The sequence below is a fragment of the Haliotis rubra genome, unplaced genomic scaffold (genome assembly GCF_003918875.1).
Source record: "Haliotis rubra isolate DU_JTF1 unplaced genomic scaffold, ASM391887v1 Scf328, whole genome shotgun sequence".
Lineage (NCBI taxonomy): Eukaryota > Metazoa > Mollusca > Gastropoda > Lepetellida > Haliotidae > Haliotis > Haliotis rubra.
Window position 1 is genome coordinate 150,323 of NW_025767000.1, and position 14,577 is coordinate 164,899.

The window sequence follows — 14,577 nt, forward strand, 5'->3', positions numbered from 1 at the left end:
GGAGCACGTGGCCAAGATCATGGGATGCTGCAAGTCCACCATCGCCAGACTTGTCACACGTCACAGACAGACTGGCAGTACTGCTGAGAGACCCAGGAGTGGCAGACCCAAGGTCATGACCCCACAGAAAGATCGATATTTACGGGTGCTTCCTCTGAGAAACCGCTACCTCACTGTGACGTCATCAAGCGCCAATAGCCTTGGACATGCAGTCAGCAGACAGACCGTAGCAAGACGACTCCGTCAGCATGGTATTCGTGCCTATCGACCTTTCAAGGGCATGACGTTAACGCTCCGACACCGACGTGCCATATTGAGGTGGGCCAGGACCGTAATGCATTACGGCGGTGGAAGCGTTATGGTCTGGGGTTGAATTTGTGGGGACCAGAAGACAGATCTCGTCATAATCAACGGTAATCTCACCGCACGTCGTTACATCGACGAGATTTTACGGCCTGTGAAGTAATTGAAGTAATGTCAGATCTTTAACCACAGGTTCGTGTACTACAGATGCGATACCACTAAATAACAATTGGGGCGGTGGGCGAGACTAGGGTTCGCTCGTCAATCCGAAAACCTGGGTTCGAATCCCCATATAGGTGCAATGTGTAAAGCCCATGTCAGGTGTCCTCCTCCGTGATATTTCTGGAATATTGCGAAAAGCAGCTTAAAACCATTCTCATTCACTCACTCATTCACTCAATAACTCCCTCACTAACTCACTATACAACAACGGTTCAGTGCCCGATCTATCGACCATTGCGCTCTGGACTCTGGACTATAATGACACTAAGTTCTGAAGGCTTTATCCCTCTTGCCTGTGAGAGGCTTTGGGGTAGCCTAGTGGTTAAAGCGTTCGCTCGTCACGCCAAAGACCCGGGTTCGATTCCCCACATGACTACATTGTGTGAAGCCCATTTCTGGTATATTTCTAAAAGCGGCATAAAACCATACTCACTCACCCACTTTTGCCTGTGATCTCTACGTGATTTTGATATAATCCGAAATTCATACATAAAATGAAACAGTAACGTATTCTCAAGTATGTACATTAATTATCACTCTCACACAATTACTCGTACTAACCTTATGAAGAGACGACAGGCACGGCAGAAACGTCAGTACAAACGCAGAGGGGTTATCATCTAAGTTTCGTGTCTTCGCGACGTAAACGATAACTCCAGACGAAATGGAGTTGACTTTATACATCCTGAGAACCAATTTACGATGCTTGATAAATATATTATTTATCCGAAAGTGACAGTTGTGAAAGTGTTAACCTGACGTGTCATGATAAACGTGGATACCGGGACCCCTGTGACTCAACTGATGAATAGTAATTGCTAAACTGATCATGAAGACAAGTGCGTCGACCGATGGAAACGAGCACGCCTGTCTCCCCCTCAACACAGACGTATCTCTTGTAAGTATCTCTGTATTTATATATACGCTGATTTACACTTCCATCATGTAATGTTTATCTGACACTATAACTCCTGAGAGCATAGTTAAGTGGCGTCTTAGAAGATGTAATATCAATGTAGCATAGTTGACCATAGATTTCAACTTCTTTGTTTGTTCCGAATGCGGTGGGGTAGCCTAGTGGTTTAAGCGTCGCTCGTCACGCCGAAGATCCGGGTTCGATTCCCCACATGGGTGCAATGTGTCAAGCCCATTGCTGGTGTCCCCCGCCGTGATATAGCTGGAATATTGCTAAAAGCGGCGTAAAACCATACTCACACTCTTTGTACGTTGCAGGTGACGTTTCGCTACAGATGCTACTGTCTTAATCGAGCAGGTTCACTGACATTACTGGACACGTGCATCTTCGGCGAACCGTGAGTGAGTGAGTTTAGTTTTACGCCGCACTCAAGCAATATTCCACCTAATAATCGAGTCTGGACCAGACAATCCAGTCATCAACAGCATGAGCATCGATCTGCGCAATCGGGATACGATGACATGTGTCAACCAAGTCAGCGATACTGACCACCCGATCCCGTTAGTCGCCTCTCACGACAAGCATGGGTTGCTAAAGATCAATTCTAACCCGGACCCTCACGGGTCTTTCGGCGAAACGTGGCATTGAACATAAAAAAAGTTCTATTCACAAGGAAATTTGCCTGCGATAAGCATTCGTCCTAAAACTTATAACGCTAAGAACAACATTCATTTTTGGTTGTATTAAAACGTAACACATGTATGAAAAACGTAAATCCCAGAATGTTGAGTAGTGGATTGTCAGTGATGTGTGGCTGTTATCTTGGTACTTAAAGCAAACGGTGAGTGAGTGAGTGAGTTGGGTTTTACGCCGCTTTTAGCAATATTCCAGCCATATCATGGCGGGGGACACCAGAAATGGGCTTCACACATTGTACCCATGTGGGGAATCGAAGTCTTCGGCGTGACGAACCAAAGTTTTAACCACTAGGCTACCCCACCGCCCCCTTAAAGCAAATGATTTCCCCTGAATGCTTGAACAACCATGGACACTTGTGATATACAGCTACGTTAGTATAGAGTAGCAGGTATAAATCGCCAGATCATGACAGTAAACAGTCTATCAGGGCGATACAACAAATACCAGAATGGATATAATAAGAACCGATTGTGTGGACCACACGAGTCCGAACAAAAGCCTTATATTTTCATCATGTCTGAGAAAATTTCAAAGTGTCTATGCAATATCTAAGTTCTACCATGTCAGGGTTAAAATCAAATGGAACTGCACCATGCCAAGTCCTGTACGGCGATCAAAAAGCCGGTAAAGCCGGAGTTAAAGTAGAAATATCTTCAGTGTGGTAGTGAATGGTTGGTACAAGGGTCTTAACCTGCAATCAATCCTTCAGCTTAATTACGCCAGGGTTAGTAGAACCAAACAGGAGTAATTATTGTACTAACCAGACGCTCAACCACCGGGGTGTAAGGTCGCATCCATATTGCCAGCCTGCCGATAGTTGATTTAGATACTAAGCAGATGCAAGTACTTTCAGCACCCAAGAGGCAGTGGCAACTGAAGGTGTTAGCGTATGTTATTTGAGGTTATATGAATGTTCGTGGGGAATACTATATTCGGAATGGACGAAGCAGCAATGAAGGTTAGGGAAGGGCGGTTCAGAGAACCAACGATATTCAGCTACTACAGCATCATCTACGGCGCACACGCATAATCACACACACGCACAATCGCACACGTGTATACGCACATGTACACCACAGCAGTGCCACAGACCAAGTTTATGTTATCCTCAATAAACCACACGCAAACAGGAATACACGCATACACACGCATACATGTACACACTCAAACGCACATGCATAAACACACAGTCGTAGCAATTTCGACACCCTGGCACGCATAAACGCATCATACGAATGTCCGTATGCACATAAAGCGACGCACACAGATATTCATACATGTACGCACGCACGCAGGCACGCACTCACGCACACAGCCAGTGTGTTACTCTATATTAAGTACTCGGGGGTTACAGTCAAATTTAGTCGACGAAGCAGACTACTTTCATGCCTGTCACATTATTGATTCCCGTTGCTTGTCAGTGTCTGATATTCCAACATACGCCACGAGGTAATCCATAATCCGGCCATGTAGAACACACCACCAATATGGCCATGTCACGACAGGTGACGCCAGCCATACCTGACATATCCGTACTTTGCTATTTCAGGGTTTAAGATTCCTTATTAAACTTGACGCAGCACCTATGGCAAAGTAAACAGGTGACCAGAGTTGACTGGACGTATATTGTGATGTGGCGATAGAGAGTATGAGACAGGGCTACATCGATAAACTTAGCTGTAGGAGGTTATGGCAAACAATGTGCTTAATGACTGTTCCAGAGTGAATGTTCTCACACTAAGGCAGAGCGGAGATTTAAAGCATATTTAGAGTTCGCCCGTTATGCTAAAGTCTAGGTTTGAAACCTCACAGAGGTGAAATGTTGGTTTCATGGTGACATTGAAGTTACCATGCAGAAATCGTGCTAAAGCAATGCTAGCATCACACAAGCCCGCATCTGCATCGAGAATGGATTGCAGCGTAAGATGCGTCCATTTGGGTGGCACAGTGGATACAGCGTTCATTCGTCAGGCTGGAGCTGTGGGGAGACCCCACATATAGGTATAATGTGTAGTTCTGGTATACCCTACTGTGATGTCGCTGTACTGTTACCATAGGGGGGCGGTGGGGTAGCCTAGTGGTTAAAGCGTTGACTCGTCACGCCGAAGACCCGGGTTCGAATCCCCACATGGGTACAATGTGTGAAGCCCATTTCTGGTGTCCCCCGCCGTGATGTTGCTGGAATATTGCTATAAGCGGCGTAAAACCAAACTCAGTCAATCAGTGTTACCATAGGCTCATAAAAGCAAATTCACTCACACTGAAGAGTGAATACATTGGTCTTAACATTTGGGCTTCTTTCAGTTTCATCTAGATATTCCAGCCTAATGTGCGAAAACCGGAATGATGCAGATTTCAGTGGTGTAGTACTTTGGTTAAAGTGAACGGGCGCCAATAGGGTGCTACAAAACAGAGAATCATGATCAGCACGAATTTGAGATCCGAACCCGATCATAATGTTCTGGATCTTCTAAGGGACGCAAATAGGTTACCTGTGCCTGCCTCACTGACGCGCTTCAAGAGCAAGAGCAGAAACATTACCTGTCGAACTATCGAGTAACACTGACATCGATTTACCGTCAAGGTGTATTTCCGATGTAAACACGATGTCCCGTCCTGTACTCCTACTGCTTTACCATAACGGACATGAATAGAAATGGGGATCCAATACGGATCCAATACGGAGCCATGAGCTTGCAGGGCGGAAACCTTCGTTACAGAACCCATACGACAAACTTGACCCTAATTCGTACATGGCCTCGATCAAGGATGAGAAAAAATGCTCTTTTCCGTAATTTGATTTGATTGAAAGCAATTTCATGGCCAGATCTTGTTGACCTGGTCGACATTTCCGAACAGATGAAACCTGCAACTTGTGATTATGGCCATTAACGGCTTCAGGGGAAAGACCTTCAATCTGAGGAGAAAGGCTGCTGGGTTGGAATGCTGCAGTACATCAAACGCTTGATTGGGACATCCGAAGAGAATTAATAGACCCGCGTCAAATGACGTCAAATTTCCCTATACTACTGTTTACGGTTTTCGTGACCAGGATTAAGCATAAATGGTAAGCAAACAGATGCTTGCTTCTTAATCAGAAAAAAGCTAAAAGATGCATGAGTTTTTTTATCATGAACGAAATATGGCTCCGGAACGAAATAACTATAGAACGTTGGTGCAAAACAATACCTAGACACAGAAAATCTGGGTTAAGCGTAATTTTTTCTTCAATAATTTAATGCGATGCATTATTGTTGTTGATGACTGCCTGACTGACTGAGTTTGGGTTGACGCAGCTTTTAGCTATGTTCCAGCAACATCACGGCTGGGGACACTAGACTGACTGACTGACTGAGTTTGTGTTGACGCCGCTTTTAGCAATATTCCAGCAACATCACGGCGAGGGACACCAGAAATGGGCTTCACACATTGTACCCATGTGGGGATTCGAACACGGGCCATCGGCGTGACGAGCCAACACTTTAACCACTAGGCTACCCCACCGCCCCTGTTGTTGATGAAGAGATAGTATCATAAAGGCCATGTCACATATTTCTTATTCAACAGAGACTCCCTCGTAAATTTAACCTTGACCTTGACCTGAAGTGGCTCTTTTAATCGTTGTTTGAACGCACTCTACTTGCCGATACTTTTTGCCTGATTGCATCTGGAAAGGCATTAGCGAAAGACTAATAATCAGCTACTCATTTTTTCTTCCACTTCTGTAATGCTCATGTGTACTTGGTTAATCCCTCAAAACCGAGGCTTTGGATATAATTGCTCGTTTCTTAATTTACCTTGATTGGATTTTGAAGGAAAATTCACTTTCCACAAACTAGATCGATCATGGCATTTTCGCTGGTACTGTTCACTAACGAAAGCGAGAAAGGACATTATTAGAACACAAGAGGAAGTTTCGCCGTGGAGGGAAAATGGCAAATGGAAGGCTTGATTTCCGGGTTCGATTCTCCAAACGGTAAATGATTGGATGACTTTTCTCATGTCCTCAATCATTTTAAAATCATAGAAGTAATTTTAAAAGGAATACATTCATAGTAAATACCAAATGAAATAGAAACACACAATATATGTGGTAAATATGAAAGCGGACATAGATACCAAACGGCCGCATTGTCCGAATATCGAGTGCTTCTGTTTACAGTGTCCACTGTCGTACAACATGGACGTTGATGGCTCAAGACGGTTACGAGGAACTGCGATTAAAAAAGCCAGATTTGCGTCCCTTAGGCGTGGCACAAACATATGATTGTATATTTAAATCCCAGATTCAAACTGAGTATGACTATGTTTGCGTGCTCGTGGATTGCACCGTATTTGTACAATTTAACGCTTTCATCACACGAGGCTCACGTCTTACGTCGCACAGGAAGTTCACACCCATAACCCCTACACTCTCATTTCACCTACACCCCAGTTCACCTACACTTTATCATTGCATGTTTTCTCACTACCCCTACACTTTGCTTTGGGGCGGTGGGTTAGCCTTATGGTTAAAGCGTTGACTCGTCACGCCGAAGATCCGGGTTCGAATCCCCACATGGGTACAATGTGTGAAGCCTATTTCTGGTGTCCCCCGCCGTTATGTTGCTGGAATATTGCTAAAAGCGGCGTTAAACCAAACTCAGTCAGTACACTTTTCTTTGGTTCTACCCTACTCACAAGTGGACTCACCCAGTTAACAAACGGGCTTGGCCCATTTGAAGAAATTCGGGGCTTGATATAGACAATGAGCATAAGCTTTGATTCTGAGTAACAAAATTGGTTTAGGGAAGGTGTTATGCGTTGTCTACTTAAGCAATCAAAAGGACTGCCATTACTCACATAAGAATGGTGTCTATTTAAGATGTATATTGCATTTCAACGCACATTTTCGACATAGGATTTGTCAAAATGGTCGAATATGTAACATCACTAAGGTGAGGTGAAGTGAAACTGGGTTTAACGTCGTACTTGAGAATATTTCGCTCATATGACAACGCGCATGCGTGTGTACGTGTATGTGCGGCTGCTTGTACTAGCCCAGACTGAAGCTGTTTTTTATAGTGCTAGCCCACTGAGATACCATGCTGCAGTGAAGCATGAATGCTCCACTCAGACACATTATACTGACTCCGAGCCGACCAGTCCTTGATGTACCCATTAATGCCGAGCGCCAGGCAGGGACCAACAAGTACCATATTTTAACATCTTTTGGTATGACGCGGTCGGGGATCGAACCCGCGACCTTCCGCTCTCCGGGCGGACGCTCTAACCACTACACTACGGAGGCGGTCAACATCACTAAGGGGTGGAAAACGAGCATTATTAGATGGGTATCGCTACAGTTTAAATAATAGGAGAAAAGTCACTACTCATTGGACATTACAAAAGTGGCTTTTTAGATGCTGTTGGACATTTGGTGAAACTTGGAATCTAGGAATTTTAGCATTTTCACGTTATATGTTTTATAACATATGTTTTTAGCTTTCGTATTGCTAAGCTATTGCTATCATTTCAATATGATTTTTGAATTTTGTATTCTTAGCAACTTTACATTCTTTAACAGACGTGGTTCATTTATAAATTCTTTTTCCAGCGATAAACTTATAAGTTAAAATATATTGTTTGTTTTACATACAGATTGACAGAGTCCATTTTACATGAGAGGGTGTACCTCATCTACAGTTTTTATTTAAGACCCCCATTACCCCCACACTTTTTGACCCAAAAAAGTGTAGGTGAACTGAGAGTGTAGGGGTAATAGGGGGGACACCGCACAGGACTGCGACAGAAACATTATTCAAAGCTGGGTTCAACCAAAATCTCACTCTCTAACTCACACTCTCAGCTGAATGTATTGGCATTGCCGTTTTGACTTGAATTAGCAAATGCAGCAAAAGAGTGAGTGAGTTTAGTTTTACGCCGCTTTTAGCAATATTAATTCCAGCAATATCACGGCGGGGAACACCAGAAATGGACTTCACACGTTGTATCCATGTGGGGAATCGAACCCGGGTCTTCGGCTTGACGAGTGAACGCTTTAACCACTAGGCTAACCGCCCTCCCCACCCCAGCCCCACGCCCCAGCAGCAAAAGAAGTAATCGCGGAAGAGGAAGTTTTTTTCGGTGTGGGAGAGTAATTATAGGTATATTTAAGTAGTGACCAGGCTAATGAAACTAATGGTAGTAATGCCACTAAGGAAAGTGATTGTGGTAGTGTTTTGAAAGTGGTAGTGATTGTGATGGTAGTTACTTTGTGGGTAGTGTTGTGTTGGGGTTAGTGGCAGTGATGGTTGCTACACTAATGGTTGTGTGTTGAAGGTGGTAGTGATTGTGATGCTAGTTACTTTACGGTTAGTGTAGTGTTGTGTTGGAGGTAGTGACAGTGATGGTTGCTACACTAATGGTTGTGTGTTGAAAGTGGTAGTGATTGTGATGGTAGTCACTTTACGGGTAGTGTAGTGTTGGAGGTAGTGGCAGTGATGGTTGCTACACTAATGGTTGTGTGTTGAGGTGGTAGTGATTGTGATGGTAGTTACTTTACGGGTAGTGTAGTGTTGGAGGTAGTGGCAGTGATGGTTGCTAATAACAACACTAATGGTTGTGTGTTGAAGGTGGTAGTGATTGTGATGGTAGTTACTTTACGGGTAGTGTTGTGTTGGAGGTAGTGGCAGTGATGGTTGCTACACTAATGGTTGTGTGTTGAAGGTGGTAGTGATTGTGATGGTAGTTACTTTACGGGTAGTGTTGTGTTGGAGGTAGTGGCAGTGATGGTTGCTACACTAATGGTTGTGTGTTGAAGGTGGTAGTGATTGTGATGGTAGTTACTTTACGGGTAGTGTAGTGTTGGAGGTAGTGGCAGTGATGGTTGCTACACTAATGGTTGTGTGTTGTAGGTGGTAGTGATTGTGATGGTAGTTACTTTACGGGTAGTGTAGTGTTGGAGGTAGTGACAGTGATGGTTGCTACACTAATGGTTGTGTGTTGAAGGTGGTAGTGATTGTGATGGTAGTTACTTTACGGTGAGTGTTGTGTTGGAGGTAGTGGCAGTGATGGTTGCTACACTAATGGTTGTGTGTTGTAGGTGGTAGTGATTGTGATGCTAATTACTTTACGGTTAATGTAGTGTAGTGTTGGAGGTAGTGGCAGTGATGGTTGCTACACTAATCGTAGTGTTTTGAAGGTGGTAGTGATTGTGATGCTAGTTACTTTACGGTTAGTGTAGTGTTGTGTTGGAGGTAGTGGCAGTGATGGTTGCTACACTAATGGTTGTGTGTTGAAGGTGGTAGTGATTGTGATGGTAGTCACTTTACGGTTAGTGTTGTATTGTCTTGGAGGTAGTGACAGTGATGGCTACTACACTAATGGTTGTGTGTTGTAGGTGGTAGTGATTGTGATGGTAGTTACTTTACGGGTAGTGTAGTGTAGTGTTGGAGGTAGTGACAGTGATGTTTGTTACACTAATGGTTGTGTGTTGAGGTGGTAGTGATTGTGATGCTAATAACTTTACGGTTAATGTAGTGTAGTGTTGGGGGTAGTGGCAGTGATGGTTGCTACACTAATGGTTGTGTGTTGAGGTGGTAGTGATTGTGATGGTAGTTACTTTACGGGTAGTGTAGTGTTGGAGGTAGTGGCAGTGATGGTTGCTACACTAATGGTTGTGTGTTGAAGGCGGTAGTGATTGTGATGGTAGTTACATTACGGGTAGTGTAGTGTTGGAGGTAGTGGCAGTGATGGTTGCTAATAACAACACTAATGGTTGTGTGTTGAAGGTGGTAGTGATTGTGATGGTAGTTACTTTACGGGTAGTGTAGTGTTGGAGGTAGTGGCAGTGATGGTTGCTACACTAATGGTTGTGTGTTGTAGGTGGTAGTGATTGTGATGGTAGTTACTTTACGGTTAGTGTAGTGTTGTGTTGGAGGTAGTGACAGTGATGGTTGCTACAGTAATGGTTGTGTGTTGAAGGTGGTAGTGATTGTGATGGTAGTTACTTTACGGGTAGTGTAGTGTTGGAGGTAGTGGCAGTGATGGTTGCTACACTAATGGTTGTATGTTGTAGGTGGTAGTGATTGTGATGGTAGTTACTTTACGGTTAGTGTAGTGTTGGAGGTAGTGGCATTGATGGTTGCTAATAACAACACTAATGGTTGTGTGTTGAAGGTGGTAGTGATTGTGATGGTAGTTGCTTTACGGGTAGTGCAGTGTAGTGTTGGAGGTAGTGGCAGTGATGGTTGCTTATAACAACACTAATGGTTGTGTGTTGAAGGTGGTAGTGATTGTGATGGTAGTTACTTTACGGGTAGTGTAGTGTTGGAGGTAGTGGCAGTGATGGTTGCTACACTAATGGTTGTATGTTGTAGGTGGTAGTGATTGTGATGGTAGTTACTTTACGGGTAGTGTAGTGTTGGAGGTAGTGGCAGTGATGGTTGCTAATAACAACACTAATGGTTGTGTGTTGTAGGTGGTAGTGATTGTGATGCTAGTTACTTTACGGGTAGTGTTGTGTTGGAGGTAGTGGCAGTGATGGTTGCTACACTAATGGTTGTGTTTTGAAGGTGGTAGTGATTGCGATGGTAGTTACTTTACGGATAGTGTAGTGTTGGAGGTAGTGGCAGTGATGGTTGCTACACTAATGGTTGTGTGTTGTAGGTGGTAGTGATTGTGATGGTAGTTACTTTACGGTGAGTGTAGTGTTATGTTGGAGGTAGTGGCAGTGATGTTTGCTACGTTAATGGTTGTGTGTTGAAGGTGGTAGTGATTGTGATGGTAGTTGCTTTACGGGTAGTGTAGTGTAGTGTTGGAGGTAGTGGCAGTGATGGTTGCTAATAACAACACTGATGGTTAATGTGTGCTGAAGGTGGTAGTGATTGTGATGGTAGTAACTTTACGGGTAGTGTAGTGTTGGAGGTAGTGGCAGTGATGGTTGCTAATAACAACACTAATGGTTGTGTGTTGTAGGTGGTAGTGATTGTGATGGTAGTTACTTTACGGGTAGTGTAGTGTAGTGTTGGAGGTAGTGGCAGTGATGGTTGCTACACTAATGGTAGTGTTTTGAAGGTGGTAGTGATTGTGATGGTAGTTACTTTACGGTTAGTGTAGTGTTGGAGGTAGTGGCAGTGATGGTTGCTACACTAATGGTTGTGTGTTGTAGGTGGTAGTGATTGTGATGGTAGTTACTTTACGGTGAGTGTAGTGTTATGTTGGAGGTAGTGGCAGTGATGTTTGCTACGCTAATGGTTGTGTGTTGAAGGTGGTAGTGATTGTGATGGTAGATGCTTTGCGGGTAGTGTAGTGTTGGAGGTAGTGGCAGTGATGGTTGCTACGCTAATGGTTGTGTGTTGAAGGTGGTAGTGATTGTGATGGTAGATGCTTTACGGGTAGTGTAGTGTTGGAGGTAGTGACAGTGATGGTTGCTACACTAATGGTTGTGTGTTGAAGGTGGTAGTGATTGTGATGGTAGATGCTTTACGGGTAGTGTAGTGTTGGAGGTAGTGACAGTGATGGTTGCTACACTAATGGTTGTGTGTTGAAGGTGGTAGTGATTGTGATGGTAGATGCTTTACGGGTAGTGTAGTGTTGGAGGTAGTGGCAGTGATGGTTGCTACACTAATGGTTGTGTGTTGAAGGTGGTAGTGATTGTGATGGTAGATGCTTTACGGGTAGTGTAGTGTTGAAGGTAGTGGCAGTGATGGTTGCTACACTAATGGTTGTGTGTTGAAGGTGGTAGTGATTGTGATGGTAGATGCTTTACGGGTAGTGTAGTGTTGGAGGTAGTGACAGTGATGGTTGCTACAGTAATGGTTGTGTGTTGAAGGTGGTAGTGATTGTGATGGTAGATGCTTTACGGGTAGTGTAGTGTTGAAGGTAGTGGCAGTGATGGTTGCTACACTAATGGTTGTGTGTTGAAGGTGGTAGTGATTGTGATGGTAGATGCTTTACGGGTAGTGTAGTGTTGGAGGTAGTGACAGTGATGGTTGCTACACTAATGGTTGTGTGTTGAAGGTGGTAGTGATTGTGATGGTAGATGCTTTACGGGTAGTGTAGTGTTGGAGGTAGTGACAGTGATGGTTGCTACACTAATGGTTGTGTGTTGAAGGTGGTAGTGATTGTGATGGTAGATGCTTTACGGGTAGTGTAGTGTTGGAGGTAGTGACAGTGATGTTTTTGCACGAATGGATGTTACATGTATAACATTTAACATGTCCACATCAGAGGTTAAAGGGTGCAAATGTCTTGACGATCGAAGATCTGATATTAGGGGTATCACGTTTAACATTTAAAGGAAATATTCCATGTAAAAGAACAAGGTAGACAAATATGTCTAACTCTTGTTAATGTCACAAAGTAGGGACTATTAAATATAACTTTCAGGAAGGAATTCTCAATACGACAATCACCTGAAGGCTCTGATGTTAATATCAGGCTTAAATGTCCATTTGAGTTTGCCGTTAAGCGAATTATTCCTACCTCTCTAAACCCGTTGCAACGTTGATCCTCTTATATCGTCATAATCAGCTATGACCTTTTTCTTCTTACATTTAAAAATATGACATATAACATACCAGTTTTATATCTTTCCGCTAAAAATTACGGTTTAGCAGATTTTTGGTGTTTGCCCTGTACTGGCATCGATTAGGTTGCCTTCGCTTGGTTTCTGTTATGTTACTTCCGTACTCATAGCATAATGTAATTGTTCGATGGCTGTTGATTTTAACACGGCGTTTTATACAAAATCTATCGTCGTCCTACGCGTTTGTAAACACATCGACGGCTATCTAGACACATGTACATTATCAACCCTTACACGTAATAAATGTACATTCGTGTCAACATATTAACATTAGATCTTCTACAAATGTCAGCATGTCAGAGGTCCGTGGTCACCATAAGTAATAGTCATGACAACAGAACTACTGTACACCCTGGCCGAGGTCATGAGTGTGTGTGCAACATGACAACCATAGACAAGCTCTCCCATGGCGAGGACCTCATCCCCACAAAGTCCTGCCCCTCCCTGCCCCTTCTCCCTAAGAAATCAATGCTGGCAGCAGACTGGGGCGATTAAGTACCAAGAGTAACAGTTCCATAGGTTCCTCTGTAGCCTGGCGCATCGTAACAGAGCCGAACAGCCCATACCAACACTGCACCCAATTCAGCTGTGAACGGAGAGTCATCGATTTGCCAGCGGACATCGTTGGTCAACTCCGATGTGTGCTTCGGTAAAGGTTTGCAGACAATGTACTCGTATTTGATTGATGTCAGATACATATACGAAACTGTAAAGGCAAGTCTTACCTCAGATTGATGCAGCGAGACTGGACAAGTGACAGTCGCACCATTGAAGATTCGTACGGAGCAGACGACTATACCATGTTGCACTGCGGCACGCGGCTTCCGCCTATACCATCAAAGATTTCCAAGCCGAGAAATATCGATTGAATGTTGCCATGGTCACCTGCGTGATTCGGTAAGGTGTGTGGTTAATAGGGTTTATCTTATAGATACTCAGGAAATATGAAGAGAAAGCGTGTTACTGTAGTCGACGAGGAGACCGGTAATTATTACTCAATAATATATAATTACTACCAGGCCATTCTTTAAAGATAACTATAATATCTTGTGTAAATCTTTACTGTCTCTGCATTCGATAGAATCGGGCAGTTAACATCACTGTGTCGTAGACGGAAAACTAAAGTTGGTCAGCATGGACGACATGATATGCACGTGTTTATTGTATACTCCCCATGGAGCAGAGAATGAAATTCGAGAGCACACTGATCCATTTGCCGAGGTAAAAATAGTGTAGTGCCATGAGCATATCGTCAGGCGTGGAATCTGGGGCTTGTTATTGATGATGAAAATGATGATGATGATGATGATGTTGCTGCTGCTGCTGATGATGATGATGATGACAAAGACGACGACAATGATGACGATGATGATGGAGACTGCGACGGCGACGACGATGGTGATGACGACGACGACGATGATGATGATGATGATGATTATGATGATGATGATGATCTTGGGTTTTATTTAATTGATGTTGCACTTACCATTGTAACAACTATACCGAACATTTGAAATTATATAAAACTGATAGGTGTACCTAGTGGCTATATGGATGGTTTGGGGTGCGATGCTGGAGAGTGTTCATTTATTTATGTATGTTTAAATAAGCGTTACGTAAGCCAAACAGTTCAACAAAGGAAAACGGTTCACATATGACGAATTCAGCAATGGTGACTTAAACAATAAGAAAACTGTTCACATATGGCGATTTCAGCAATAAGACAATAGGTCGCATGCGGCGACTTCAAAGTTTGAAAGCGATTCACATATATCGATGGCCAGTGATCCCACTACAGTCAAATCTGTCCATATACATCCAACGTATGCATATATTAAATTGATTTTAATTGGCTATTTGTAAATTT

The 14,577-nt window shown here is 43.5% G+C and overlaps 1 protein-coding gene across 1 annotated transcript in view; it reads right to left on the minus strand.

The window, feature by feature from the left end:
* Positions 1–13,518, minus strand: part of LOC124284005 — a 43,654-nt gene extending 30,136 nt beyond the window's left edge. The window contains exon 1 of the mRNA XM_046720041.1: positions 13,436–13,518. The gene's annotated coding sequence lies outside the window, so the exon portion shown is untranslated. The remainder of the gene's footprint in view (positions 1–13,435) is intronic.
* Positions 13,519–14,577: the final 1,059 nt, after the last annotated feature.